The sequence below is a fragment of the Bufo bufo genome, chromosome 2, assembly GCF_905171765.1.
Source record: "Bufo bufo chromosome 2, aBufBuf1.1, whole genome shotgun sequence".
Classification (NCBI taxonomy): domain Eukaryota; kingdom Metazoa; phylum Chordata; class Amphibia; order Anura; family Bufonidae; genus Bufo; species Bufo bufo.
In genome coordinates, this window is record NC_053390.1 from 7,850,377 (window position 1) to 7,865,190 (window position 14,814).

At 47.1% G+C, this 14,814-nt stretch overlaps 1 protein-coding gene across 2 annotated transcripts in view; it reads right to left on the reverse strand.

Annotated features, from left to right (window-relative positions):
• LOC120991971 (zinc finger protein OZF-like) overlaps window positions 1–14,814 on the reverse strand; it is a 576,950-nt gene that overhangs the window by 47,696 nt on the left and 514,440 nt on the right. The gene's annotated exons all lie outside the window — the stretch shown is intronic.

Consider the following 14,814-nt stretch of genomic DNA (forward strand, 5'->3'; position numbering starts at 1 on the left):
CTTCGATGCACAAAATTTGCATAGAGGATTTTTTGGTGTCGAATAACTCGATTTAATCGAGTAATCGTTTCAGCCCTAATCTAATCCTATGTGTGATACAGTCTGCTGAGCGGTGTATCTAATCCCATCACTGACCGTCCACAGGCTCTGCCCCATGTGTATCTAATCCTATCCAGTGTGATACAGTCTGCTGAGCGGTGTATCTAATCCCATCACTGACCGTCCACAGGCTCTGCCCCATGTGTATCTAATCCTATCCAGTGTGATACAGCCTGCTGAGCGGTGTATCTAATCCCATCACTGACCGTCCACAGGCTCTGCCCCATGTGTATCTAATCCTATCCAGTGTGATACAGCCTGCTGAGCTATGTATCTAATCCCATCACTGACCGTCCACAGGCTCTGCCCCATGTGTATCTAATCCTATCCTGTGTGATACAGCCTGCTGAGCTGTGTATCTAATCCCATCTCTGACCGTCCACAGGCTCTTCCCTCACTATCTCCTCAGTGTGATGATCAGCTGGAATCAGCAAGCGTATCCAATCACATCTGTATCTAATCCCATCTTCTATGATACTGCCTGCTGAAGTGTGTATCTCATCCCATCTTCTATGATACTGCCTGCTGAGCGGTGTATCTAATCCCATTTTGTATGACACAGCCTGCTGAAGTGTGTATTTAATCCCATTTTGTATGACACAGCGTGCTGAGTGGTGTATCTAAGCCTATCTTGTATGATCCTGCCTGCTGAGCTAAACCCTTATGCACACAACCATATCCATTTTGCGATCCACATTTTTTGCAGTCCCATTGAGTTCTATGGATTTGAGGTCCTCATTTTGAGGACCAGAATAGGACATGTTCTGTCTTTACTGGACACACGGCTGTAGACAGACTGCTGACGTCCTGTGCTCTCCACATCCGTGTGTCAGTTCTTTGACAGATAGAACATGTCCTATTCTGGTCCTCATAATGCAGATCTAAAACCCATAGAACTCAATGGAACTGCAAAAAAATGTGAATCGCACACAGACAGTAACCTTATTTAGTAGATCCGCGACTTGCAGACCGCAAAACAGATACGGTTCTGTGCACGAGCCCTATCACTTATACTGAGCGTCCATAACAGTGCCATCCACAGTGCCCCCATAACAGTGCCATCCACAGTGCCCCCATAACAGTGCCATCCACAGTGCCCCCATAACAGTGCCATCCACAGTGCCCCCATAACAGTGCCATCCACAGTGCCCCCATAACAGTGCCATCCACAGTGCCCCCATAACAGTGCCATCCACAGTGCCCCCATAACAGTGCCATCCACAGTGCCCCCATAACAGTGCCATCCACAGCGCCCCCATAACAGTGACATCCACAGGGCCCCCATAACAGTGACTTCCACAGCGCCCCCATAACAGTGGCATCCACAGGGCCCCCATAACAGTGACATCCACAGGGCCCCCATAACAGTGACATCCACAGGGCCCCCATAACAGTGACATCCACAGGGCCCCCATAACAGTGACATCCACAGGGCCCCCATAACAGTGACATCCACAGGGCCCCCATAACAGTGACATCCACAGGGCCCCCATAACAGTGACATCCACAGGGCCCCCATAACAGTGACATCCACAGGGCCCCCATAACAGTGACATCCACAGGGCCCCCATAACAGTGACATCCATAGGGCCCCCATAACAGTGACATCCACAGGGCCCCCATAACAGTGACATCCACAGGGCCCCCATAACAGTGACATCCACAGGGCCCCCATAACAGTGATATCCACAGGGCCCCCATAACAGTGACATCCACAGGGCCCCCATAACAGTGACATCCACAGGGCCCCCATAACAGTGACATCCACAGCGCCCCCATAACAGTGACATCCACAGCGCCCCCATAACAGTGACATCCACAGCGCCCCCATAACAGTGACATCCACAGCGCCCCCATAACAGTGACTTCCACAGCGCCCCCATAACAGTGACATCCACAGCGCCCCCATAACAGTGACATCCACAGCGCCCCCATAACAGTGACATCCACAGCGCCCCCATAACAGTGACATCCACAGCGCCCCCATAACAGTGACATCCACAGCGCCCCCATAACAGTGACATCCACAGCGCCCCCATAACAGTGACATCCACAGCGCCCCCATAACAGTGACATCCACAGCGCCCCCATAACAGTGACATCCACAGCGCCCCCATAACAGTGACATCCACAGCGCCCCCATAACAGTGACATCCACAGCGCCCCCATAACAGTGACATCCACAGCGCCCCCATAACAGTGACATCCACAGCGCCCCCATAACAGTGACATCCACAGCGCCCCCATAACAGTGACATCCACAGCGCCCCCATAACAGTGACATCCACAGCGCCCCCATAACAGTGACATCCACAGCGCCCCCATAACAGTGACATTCACAGTGCCTCCATGTCACAGTAGGTAAGATAAGGGAAGGAAACAGAACATGACAAGGCAAACAAAACAACTGACTAGGCCCCAAATGCTAAGGAACAAAGGGGTAATCTCCTAGCAATCACTAAAACACTTTCCCTAAGCTGCTATGCCCATGTGCATATCTTGATGGTAGATATGCACATGCCCACGTACCTAAGACTATGACGCACTGAACCAAACCCTCAGCTATAGGGAAGAGGGAAAGAGACACCCAGCTCCTTCAACAACCGAAGGAGCTAGCGTCACCCTAGAGGCTTAGTAAAAACAGACACAGAAGGAAAAAAGGGAAAAGGGCTTATCTAGAGATGTGTTGGAGAAGACTATCCACCAAACTTCCAAAGCTCACACAAGGCAGAACTATAACCCGCAAAGGCTATAGGGAGAGGGAGGAATAAATAGCCTCACCAATTACCTAAATAACAACACCTGGGAGGAGGTGGGATTCAGTTCAAACCCACAACAAAACAAACTGTCAGATCGAGTCACGTGCAGCAACTCTGACAGATCTCCTCAGGACACCCACAAGGCAGGGCGTGACAGTACCCCCCCCCCCCCCTCTATGGGTGACCTCCGGACACCCAGGTCCAACTTTATCCGGGTGTGCCCTGTGAAAGGCATTGATAAGGCAGCTAGCATTAACATCAGTATCCGGAACCTACAATCTTTCATCGGGACCGTATCCCCTACAATGAATCAGGTACTGAAGGGAACCCAGAAGAACACGTGAGTTGAGAATTCAAGAGATCTGAAACTCCAGATTACCATCAACCAAAACAGGAGGAGGAGGCAAAGGACATGGTTCCACAGGTTCCACATATTTCTTCAACAAGAACCTGTGAAACACATTATGGATCTTCCAGGCCTGCGGAAATTCCAGACGAAATGCCACCGGATTGACTATGGCTGAGATTTTGTAAGGGCCAATAAATCTTGGACCCAATTTCCAAGAGGGTACCTTCAGCTTAATGTTTTAAGTGGACAACCACACCAAATCACCCACACACAGGTCCGGACCAGTCATACGTCTCTTGTCAGCCATCCGTTTATATCTTTCACCCATTTTTTCCAAATTAACTTGAATCTTCCGCCAGATAGATGACAAAGAGGAAGAGAATCTCTCCTCTTCTGGTATCCCAGAAGATTCGGTCCCAGAAAAAGTACTAAACTGAGGGTGAAAACCATATGCGGCAAAAAATGGTGACTTATCAGTTGACTCCTGCCTACGCTTATTCAAGGCAAACCCAGCTAAAGACAAGAACGAGGACCACTAATCCTGATTCTCGGCGACAAAACACCTCAAATAGGTCTCCAGGTTTTGGTTAGTGCGCTCAGTTTAACCATTCGACTGAGGATGAAAAGCCAAAGAGAAAGACAACTGAATACCCAGACGAGAACAAAACCTGGAAACAAATTGCGTCCCCCTATCAGACACCACATCAGAGGGAATGCCGTGTAATTTCACAATGTTATCAATAAAAATCTGTGCGAGAGTTTTCGCATTGGGCAAACCTGATAATGGTACAAAATGAGCCATCTTGCTGAAGCGGTCCTTTACCACCAAAAAGTTTTCCCAGAGGAACTCAGCAAATCAGTAATGAAGTCCATGGACAAATTCGTCCAAGGACGAGATGGGATGGAAAAGGAAGAAGAGATCCTGATGGCCGAGTGTGAGCCACTTTCGCTCGTGCACAGGTCTCACAAGCTGCTACATAACCCTCAACACTTTTACGCAACCCTGGCCACCAGAATCTCCGGGAAATAAGATCTACAGTGGATCTACTTCCAGGATGTCCCGCAAGGACAGTATCGTGATGTTCCTTGAACACCTTGTATCGCAGTTCAGAAGGAACAAACAACTTGCCTGGAGGACAAGAATCAGGTGCCTCCTCTTGAGCCCCCAACACTTCCGTCTCCAGCTCGGGGTAAAGAGCGGAAACCACCACCCCATCAGCCAAAATTGGAGCGGGATCCTCCGAATCCCCCCTCCCCCTAGAAAGCTACGTGACAACGCATCCGTTTTGACGTTTTTAATCCCAGGGCGATAGGTTACCACAAAATTGCACCTGGTAAAAAACAATGACCATCTAGCCTGCCTAGGATTTAAACGCGTTGCAGATTGCAGGTAGGCCAGATTCTTATGGTCAGTAAATACCGTAATTGGATGAGTAGCCCCTTCTAGCCAATGACGCCACTCTTCAAAGGCCAATTTGATGGCCAACAACTCTCTATTCCCAACATCATAATTTCTTTCGGCGGCCGAGAGTTTCTTGGAGAAAAAAGCACAGGGGCGCCATTTGCTAGGAGAAGGGACCCTGCGACAAGACTGCTCCGACTCCCACTTCTGACGCGTCAACCTCCACAATGAAGGGTTGAGACACATCAGGTTGCATCAGAATGGGAGCAGAAGCAAAACATTTCTTAATAGCACGAAAAGCCTGTAATACCAGACAGAGAAGTCAGCGCCCTTCCTAGTCATATCTGTCAAAGGTTTGACAATGGTGGAATAATTCAGGATGAATTTTCTGTAGTAATTAGTAAATCCTAAAAACCGCATCAGGGCTTTCTGATTCTCCGGCCGGTCCCATTCCAGTACCACACGGACCTTTTCGGGATCTATACGAAAACTAGAGGCAGAAAGCAAGTACCCCAAAAACGGCAGCTCCTGAACCGCAAACACACATTTTTCCAACTTGGCATACAATTTATTCTCCCGAAGGATCAATAATACTTGTCTGAAATGATCCTGATGAGTCTTCATATCGGGTGAGTAAATTAGTATGTCATCGAGGTAAATAACAACGAACCTCCCCACCAAATGATGAAAAATGTCATTGATAAAGCGCTGAAAGACTGCTGGAGCATTAGTTAAACCAAAGGGCATGACGAGGTTTTCGAAGTGACCCTCGGGGGTATTGAAGGCTGTTTTCCATTCATCTCCTTCCCTGATTGTGATCAGATTATAAGCTCCTCTTAAATCCAACTCAGAAAACACCTTGGCACCAACAATCTGATCAAATAGATCCGGAATCAAGGGAAGGGGATAAGGATCACGGACAGTAATGAGATTCAGTTCCCAGAAATCTAGGCACGGTCTAAGGGATCAATCCTTCTTTACGAAAAAGAAGCCAGCGGCCATAGGAGACTTAGATGGTCTAATATGTCCCTTTGCCAAACTCTCAGCAATATACTCCCGCATAGCTACTCATTCGGGTTGAGAAAGATTATATAACCGAGATTTGGGCAATTTTGCTCCGGGGATAAGATTGACCGGACAATCATACTCTCGGTGAGGGGGCAACTCCTGAGCTCCACCCTCCAAGAATGTGTACGAAAAATCGGAAAGAAACTGAGGCAACACCTTAGTGGACACCCCCGAAATAGAGGCACTAAGACAGTTGTTCATACAAAATTCACTCCAATTACTGATTTGTCTTGTTTGCCAGTCAATGGTAGGGTTATGTTTTATCAACCATGGTAAACCCAGAACCATCGGTGCAGGTAAACCTTTCATAACAAAGCAAGAAATGAACTCAACATGAGAACCACCCACCCTCAAATGAATATCCTGAACAATATTAGTTAGACATCTTTGCGAGAGGGGGGCGGAATCTATAGCAAACACTGGTATCTCTTTGCTTAATGCGCTAGTTTTAAAACCATGACTCTGAAGAAATTGAAAATCAATAAGATTAACCCCTTCGTCACTGTCAACAAATACCTTTAACTCAAAATTTCCAGAGTCTAGCGCCACCATGGCAGGCAGGAGGAATCGTGTACTGCAGGTAGGATACGAATATGCCTGCTCTGACTCCGCATTCACACTACCGAGAGTAAGGAAGTTTTTTTTTTCCTTTGAAGGAATCCCCTATTTGTTTTTCATTACCACTTCGAGGTTTAATAAAAGGGCACACATTAACGAAATGACCTTCTTTACCACAGAAGTAACACAGTCTATTCAGCTTCCTAAAATTCCTATTACCAGAGCAAGAAGTAACCTGAACCAATTGCATAGGCTCCTCTCCAGCCCCTAATTCAAGTGTCATAGTACCCGGAGGGACTGATTCCCCACCAGACAGCACCCCCTGTCCGAGGGGAACCTTGCACCTCTCCCTAAGAAGTCTATTAATCCGTATGGCCAAAGACATGGCCGCCTCCAAAGAATCAGGTTTTTCATGAAATGCAAGGGCATCTCTCAGATAGCCCCTGACACAACTGACTACGGAGTGCAGGATCATTCGATTCCGAGTCAGTCGCCCAAAATTCAGCACAATACGACTCAGCAGTACGTTCTCCCTGGCACAAGCTGCGCAACTTACATTCAGCCATAGAGACCCATTCTGGGTCATCATAAATCAGGCCCAGGGCTCCGAAAAATTCATCCCCCGACCGGAGGGACTGTGAAATGGTCGGCAGAGAAAAAGCCCAAGACTGAGCGTCACCTTTTAGCAGAGAAATAATAATCCCTATTCTTTGGTTTTCGTCTCCAGATGAAATCAGATGAAAATACAATTTACAGGACTCCCTGAACCGAACAAAGTTATCACTTCCCCTGGAAAACCTATCAGGGAGAGCGACCTTAGGTTCCAGGCAGACCTAGTTTCCCCCGGCGGCGCCAGACGCCAAAGTACTCTGACACGGTGCAACCGAATTGCGGAGGTCAGCTACCTCCAAAGACAATCCCTGAATGCGATCAAAGCATCAATAGTTTCCATTTTGCAAACAGCAAGGGAAAAAATGACAGTACGGCGGGTTATAATGTCACGGTAGGTAAGATAAGGGAAGGAAACGGAACATGGCAAAGCAAACAAAACAACTGACTAGGCCCCAAATGCTAGGGAACAAAGTGGTCACTTCCTAGCAATCCCTAAAACACTTTCCCTAAACTGCTATGCCCATGTGCATATCTTGATGGTAGATATGCAGATGCCCACGTACCTAGGACTATAACACACTGAACCAAACCCTCAGCTGTAGGGAAGAGGGAAAGAGAAACCCAGCTCCTTCAACAACCGAAGGAGCTAGCATCACCCTAGAGGCCTAGTAAAAACAGACACAGAAGGAAAAACGGAAAAGGACTTTACTAGAGATGTGTTGGAGAAGACGATCCACCAAACTTTCAGAGCTCACACAAGGCAGAACTATAACCTGCAAAGGCTATAGGGAGAGGGAGGAATAAATAGCCTAAAGAACAACACCTGGGAGGAGGTGGGATTCAGTTCAAACCCACAACAAAACAAACTGTCAGATCGAGTCACGTGCAGCAACTCTGACAGATCTCCTCAGAACACCCACAGGGCAGGGCGTGACACTCCATAACAGTGACATCCACAGTGTCCCCATAACAGTGCCATCTAATGCCCCCTATTTGTCAGCCAGTGCCCCCTTGTGCCATCCAGTGCCCCCTAGTACCATACAGTGCCCTCACTAGGCCATCCATTACCCCCTTGTGCCATCCAGTTCCCCCATTGTACCATCCATTACCCCTTGTTACATCCAGTGCCCCCTTGTTTGCCATCCAGTGCCCCCTAGTATCATACAGTGCCCTCACTATGCCATCCATTGCCCCCCTTGTGCCATCCAGTTCCCCCATTATGCCATCCAGTGCCCCCTTGTTTGCCATCCAGTGCCCCTGTTTGCCATGCATTGCTCCCCTGTGCCATCCAGTGTTCCCATTGTGCCATCGATTGCTCCCTTGTTTGCCATCCAGTTCCCCCATTGTGCCATCCATTGCCCCCATGTGTCATCCACATTGCCCTAATGTGCCATCCACATTTCCCTAGTGACATCCAGTGCCCTCATGTGCCATCCACAGTGCCCCATGTTCTATCCACAGTGCCCAATGTTCTATCCACAGTGCCTCAGTGAAATCCAGTGCCTCCAAGTGCCATCCTCATTGCCCCAAAGTGCCAGTCAGTGCCCCCAGTGAGATCCACAGCATAGCAATCAGCCACTGTGGCTGATCTCTATGCTGTCACTCCTGCACAGCTCTTACTTCGCGCTGTGCAGGAGTCAGTACAGGCTTCACATAGAGAGCGGCCGGCAATCCTGTGCATGCGCACTAGCATTCAGCATAGTGCACTTGCGTGGTGAGTGAAGACGGCATCCCTGTATCCATCCAGGCCCTGCGCCAGTCGGAGGACAGGGAGTCTGAAAGCCGGACTGTCCAGCCGAAAACCGGACCTCTAGCCACCCTAGGGGCAGGCTGCTGTGGAGATCCTGCTGTGGAGATCACAGTTAAGGGGACGGTCCACTATGAGGTCAGTGTTAAGGGGCGAGGTGTTGTAGAGGTCACTGTTAAGGGGCGGGTTATTGTGGAAATCACTTAACGAGACGGGATACTGTGGAGGTCACTAATAAAGGGGCTGCCGCTGTGGAGGTCACTGTTAATTGGGAGGCCACTGTGGAGGTCACTGTTAATGGGGGCGGGGTGCTGTAGATGTCACGGTTATAGTGGATACTGTCGATGTCTTTTAACGACACACACAAACATTAAATGAAATAGATGAAATATACCCGTGCGAAGCCGCGTCCTTCTGCTAGTAATAATATATCGCACTCCCTGATGGCACAAGTGGTGAGGAGCAGAACATTGATCACTAAACCTAGAAGTGAAGGAGCTGAGAGAAGAGTCTGATCTATAGACCGATCTACAGGAGGCCATGTGTTCAGTGACTGTGTCCTTGTGTCTCCACAGATGAATCCAGGAGGAGAAATCCACCAGAGAGATGTCCCCGTCCTCTGTATTCCCAGGACTGTCCAGAGGAGAAGCTCCAAGAGAACCCTCAGGTAGATGGAGCTGAGCCCTATACACATCTATATAGGGGGGTCCTGCAGTCATAGAGGGGTCATAGATTGTGGGGGTCTCTTCTGTGGATCTGTTAGATTTCCCACCCGTCTGCTGTATTGTACTGAATTGTTACAGATGACAAATCAGGGGGAAGATCTGACTGATATTAAAGTGGAGGATGAAGAAGAGCGGATGATGGGCGATTCCCCGTGTAAGAGTGAGGTGGAGGAGGACATTCTAGGAGATGTCACCACAGGTATGGAATCATGAATGGGGAAAGTGACTTCAGATTCTGTCCTTGGTGCCTTCAGGACAGGAGGAGAATCTGATCACTGGCTGCTCTTTTATTGGAGATGTCCCTATCCCATCATGAAGTGTTCCCCTTATCCAGCTGACGGTGATCTCTGATCAGATTCTTCTCTGATCCCGGCTGATCCTGCAGGACATGGTGGTCAGTCATATTCGCACACTCATTGGGGACTATGATAGCGCTGCTTTTGTGTCTGTGTTATCATGATGGATACATGTATCTCATTGTGCAGGAAAGGGTTAGACATTATTTTGGGATAATGTGTCCTGGTGCTCCTATATTATGTGACATAAATAATACTGTGTGCGACGGATACATAACATCCGCTAACATAAAATCTCCACAGCAGATACAGGGGACAGATCCGCTATTTATTATGTTCACAGGATATTCTCTTATCTAAGTACCACTTGACTAGTTTCACCTTTCCTCTCTCTGGCCATCAGCAGCCCACGATGTGATCGCAGTGTCCAGGACAATGGCTCCGGGGGCCTAACAGACCCCCAGGCCTGCCATTAGTGTCAGGGGCCACAATGCTGTGGAGACCTACGTCATTTGAAGTATTATACAGGCCATTGAAGATCCCAGCTGTAGGAGGCAAAAAAAAGAAATCCCTTTTTATATTTTTGTTTTATACATATTTGATCCTGGCGCAATCATAACCACTCATAGAATAACGATAATTATTAAAACTGGACGAGGACGAATTGTGTAAAAATTTTTTAAAATGCCAGATTTATTTATAATTATCAATTCATAATCTGAAAAATCCAAATTAGTTAATAAATGACATACACCAAAATGAAGAATGTTTTGGAATGCCACAACACAAAAATATATATTTTTTTAATGAGATATGTTTTTATTGTATAAAAGATGACAAATATTCTACCGGTTCCATATCGGGACATTCATACAGACCCATAGAATAAAGTTAACGCTGTGTGTACCGCACATTACATGCAGCCCCTCATACAGCCACATGGACAGAAAAAAGTTGAGGGTCTTGGAATGTGAAAATACAAAAAGAACGATTGGTCCTTACCTGTGCCTGCGCCACGAGCTGGTCTGAAACACATGCAGTCACCGGGAGCAGGCAGTTCCGAGAACAGCCTTAATCGGGCTGTTCTCGGAACTGCCTGATCCCGGTGACCACATGTGTTTCAGAGCGGCTCGCAGTGCAGGCACAGGTAAGGACTTACCTCTGCCTCGTCGGACTTGGAGTGAAGATGGCAGATCGCATGTGTTCGTCGGCGAACACTGCGAACTGGCCATCACTGATTAGAAGGTTAAAGGTTGTGTTTGTGTTTTTGGCTTCCTGTCGGTGGACTCCAGTCATCAGCTCCATGATTATCAGGAAGCTCCGATGTCACATGTGATTATTGTACAGACACAGACGTCTCAGTGATGATTCTCTGCACTCACAGGACACTTCATTAGCTCCACCTTCTTAATTTTTGATAGGACCCTCGTTCCCCTTAGAACATCCTGAATTCTTAGTGTAATGGACCCAACAAGGTGTTGGAGACCTTTATTACAGGTTCTGATTGATGACCTCACTCTGTCTATTCCACTACATCCTACAGATGTCTATAAAATGAACATTTACTCACCAACATTCTGGTTTCCTGGAGTCCGTAGGCTGCACACACCAAAGGGACTAGAAAGCAGTACTCAATGGAGGGAGCTCATCAAACGTCATCCCTTCTGCTGCTCGCATGTCTAGCCGGTAATGCCTCATGAAGGTAGATGACGAGGAACAGGTCGCAGCCTTATAGATTTGATCTAACAGAACTTGTGCCAATTCTGCCCAGGAAGATGCTATCGATCTTGTCGAATGAGCATTCAGTCACAAGGGACATTGTAATCCTGATAGCGAGAGGCAATCTCTATGGTTTGTTTAATCCATCTTGTCAGAGTCACTCTGCTGGCCTTCTTGCTCTTGTAAAGACCTTGAAATTGCAGGAATAGGTTTTCTGATCTCCTGAAAGGTGAGGCGGTTTGTAGATGGAATATTACGACTCTCCTGACATCCAGCAATGACTTTGATCTTGTGTATTCGGCTGAAGAAGTAGTAAGGACATTTCCAGGGTAATACTGGCTGTTGAGGCAACCTTTGGAAGAAACCCTGGCATGGTGCGTAGGACTCGGCAGTCCCTTAAGTCTCTCAGGTACGGTTCTCTCCAAGAAAATGTGTCTCGCTGATGTGATCGCCACCACAAACGGTGATTTAATAGATAGATGTTTAATAGAAGCATCCTGCAACGGCTCAAACGGTGGTTTACACATGACCGATAAGACCATAGATAGATCCCAAGATGGAACTAGTGAATGAAAAGATTAATATTCTTCAGAGCCTTTAAAAATGTTTGGAGTAAAGGATTCTTGGAAAATTTCCCCTGCAGCTGTGCATTGATCGCTGTAAGGCTACTTTCACACTCGCGTTTTGGGTGGATCCGTCTTGGATCTGCAAAAATTGATCCGTTACAATAATACAACCGCATCCATCCGTTTGTATCATCTGTAACATAGCCAAGACGGATCATGACGTTGTGAACTCCTTTGAAAGTCAATAGGAGACGGATCCGCTTTCTACTGTGCCAGATTGTGTCAGAGAAAACTGATCCATCCCCATTGACTTACATTGTGTGCCAGGACAGATCCGTTTGGCTCAGTTTCGTCAAGAGGACAGCAAAACGCTGCAGGGTGCCTCCAGTTGGAGGACCTTCTGGATTCCCATGCATTCCATTTCTTCTGTATCCACAGATTGTCGACATGAGCACCCCAGCCCCAGGAAGATGCATCCATATTGAGGCGTCTCTGGGGATGGGGGTTTCAGATCTTTGCCTTTTTGAAGGAGATTGCTTGACGTCCATCATCTGAGATCCTGACACGTTGACCAGGGAAGTATGAACTGTTCCCTGTTCAGGGAGTGATAGTTCTTGTCCCATGTGACCAGTATCCTGACTCCTGAAGTGTGCCCTTGCCCAATGCACTGCATCTATTAATGGTCACAGACCATGTATTGACATGGCTTGTCTAAACAACACGTTGGGAGCAGTGATCAAGTGGAAGAGTTTTTTGTTGCTCGTCAAAATCTTTTCTGGAGAGAATTTGATGGTGATCTGATGGGAGTTTAGAATGAAGCCCAAATACTTTATCCCCTGTACAGGTTGAAGCTGGAATTTCTTGTAATTGATGAGAAAGGTGTGATTCTGTAATATCTGAATAGTTTCCGCCAGATGTTGGGGGAGCGGAGCAGGAGATTTAACTATTAGTAGTCAATTGTCCAGGTACGGTGTGCAGGATGTCCCTTTAAGGTGTAGTGCAGCTGTTAATACCACTGCTATCTTCTTAAATACCCTGGGAGCTGACGATATGCATAAAGGTAGATAGGTGAACTGTAGATGTGAGTTGCGAAGACTTAAGCGTTATTCTCAGGTATTCCCCATGTTTTGGAAAGATTAGAACATGGAAGTATGCATCTTTGAGATCTATTGATGCCACATAATGCTCTACTCCCAGCAATGCGATCACCGAGCGGATAGACTCCATCCTGATTTTTTTTCTTTACTATATACTTGTTCAAGTTCGTAAGATCTATTACCAATCTCCACCAATCTTTTTCCGGGCTTCGGGACTGGGAAAATTTGTGAATAGACACCTGTTGGTACTGGTTCCAGAGCAGCTTATTTAATGAATTATCCTATTAGTTGGTGAATGACTGGGTTTCTGCCTTGATTCAAGAAGAAAGGATCTTGAGGATGTTTTGTGAATTCTAGAACGTATCCCCTTTGAATTGTGGAGGTCACCCAAACGTCTGTTGAAGTACGCCGCCAAGTTGAAGTAAAGTTCTTCAATCTTGCTCCCCCTTGGGTCTGAGGCATGGTGGCATTGTTCTGAAGATTTTCTATTCTTCTTTCTGAAGTATGATCTTTCCTTTTTATCCTGAAATCTCCTATGTCTTCCAAACTGCTGCCTATTCCGAAACCTTGGTGATCTTCTTCTCTGTGTCCAGAAGGGCTTGAATGTGTTTGAAATTGAGTTGTTTTACTGTCAGTCAATGGACTTCTCCAGTTGGGGTCGAGACAATGACGTAGGCTGGAAGGGAAGGTTACTTAAATGATATTTTGACAAAAGATGACCAGACCACTGCTTGATCCACAGAGACCTTCTGGAAGCATTAGTAGGAGCTAGAGAACGGGAAGCAAATCTTAGTGTCTAGTGGTGCGTCACACAGGAACTCGGATGTATATTTCACTACAGACATTTTTTAGTAATTCATTGTTTACCTGCTCGCCGTCAATATCGCAGCGGTGATCAGTGTTACAAGAAGCCGTCCATTCTCTTCTATGGGACGTCTCGTTCCATTCATGTGTATACTACAGAGCTGCCCATAGATATGAATGGACGGCTTCTTGTAATTACACTGATCACTGCTGCGATATTGACGTCAAGCAGGTAAACAATCCTCATGCAGCTAATCGGCAGGGGTGTCGGGCCCCCCGCTGATCTGATATTGATGACCTATGCTGAGGATAGCTCATCAGTATTAAAACTCCTATTGGGTGAACTGAAAAAACCTTCCCTCCTTTTTTTGGGAAATAGTCTAATTGATCACATTTAGACTTTTCTAATACATCTCTATTCTCAGAGTTTGGATCTCCCGTCTGACATTGAGCTTTCAGAGGATGCAGTGATACACAGCGGAGGAGAGGTTCTGTGTGACATCTTTGCCTTTTTATGAAATGCTTTAAAAATAGACTTTAATTGTTCTTTAAACCATCCTAATAAAACCTCCTCTGTTTTCAAAATGGGGAGATTCCAGTGACGTGCATTTCAAGCACATGTCAGAGGTGGCATCATCTGGTGCAGCTGCGGTGTCTAGACTTTCTTTTCCTCTTGGTGGTGGACATCTGGGCAATAATAATACGAGAGTTAGGTCATATACCAAAAATAATAAGGCATTAACCAACACAAGTCCAAGAAGAGGAGGCGAGACACTGTGTCCCATATCAGCATGTGATAAGTCTACCATGCCAGAGCTGCCCCCTGCAGGCCATTATCCCTTGAAGAGCGCACATTGCACCTATATCCCCGGAGTTACCTTCGTCAGCCTGAGCGTGCATGCGCAAGATCTGTGACTCCCCAGCGTGTCTTGCGCATGCACTGCTCTGCTATGAGTCTCTGCCACTTCAACACCGTCCCCCTCTACAGGGGGAAGCAGGCATGGAGAATGGAG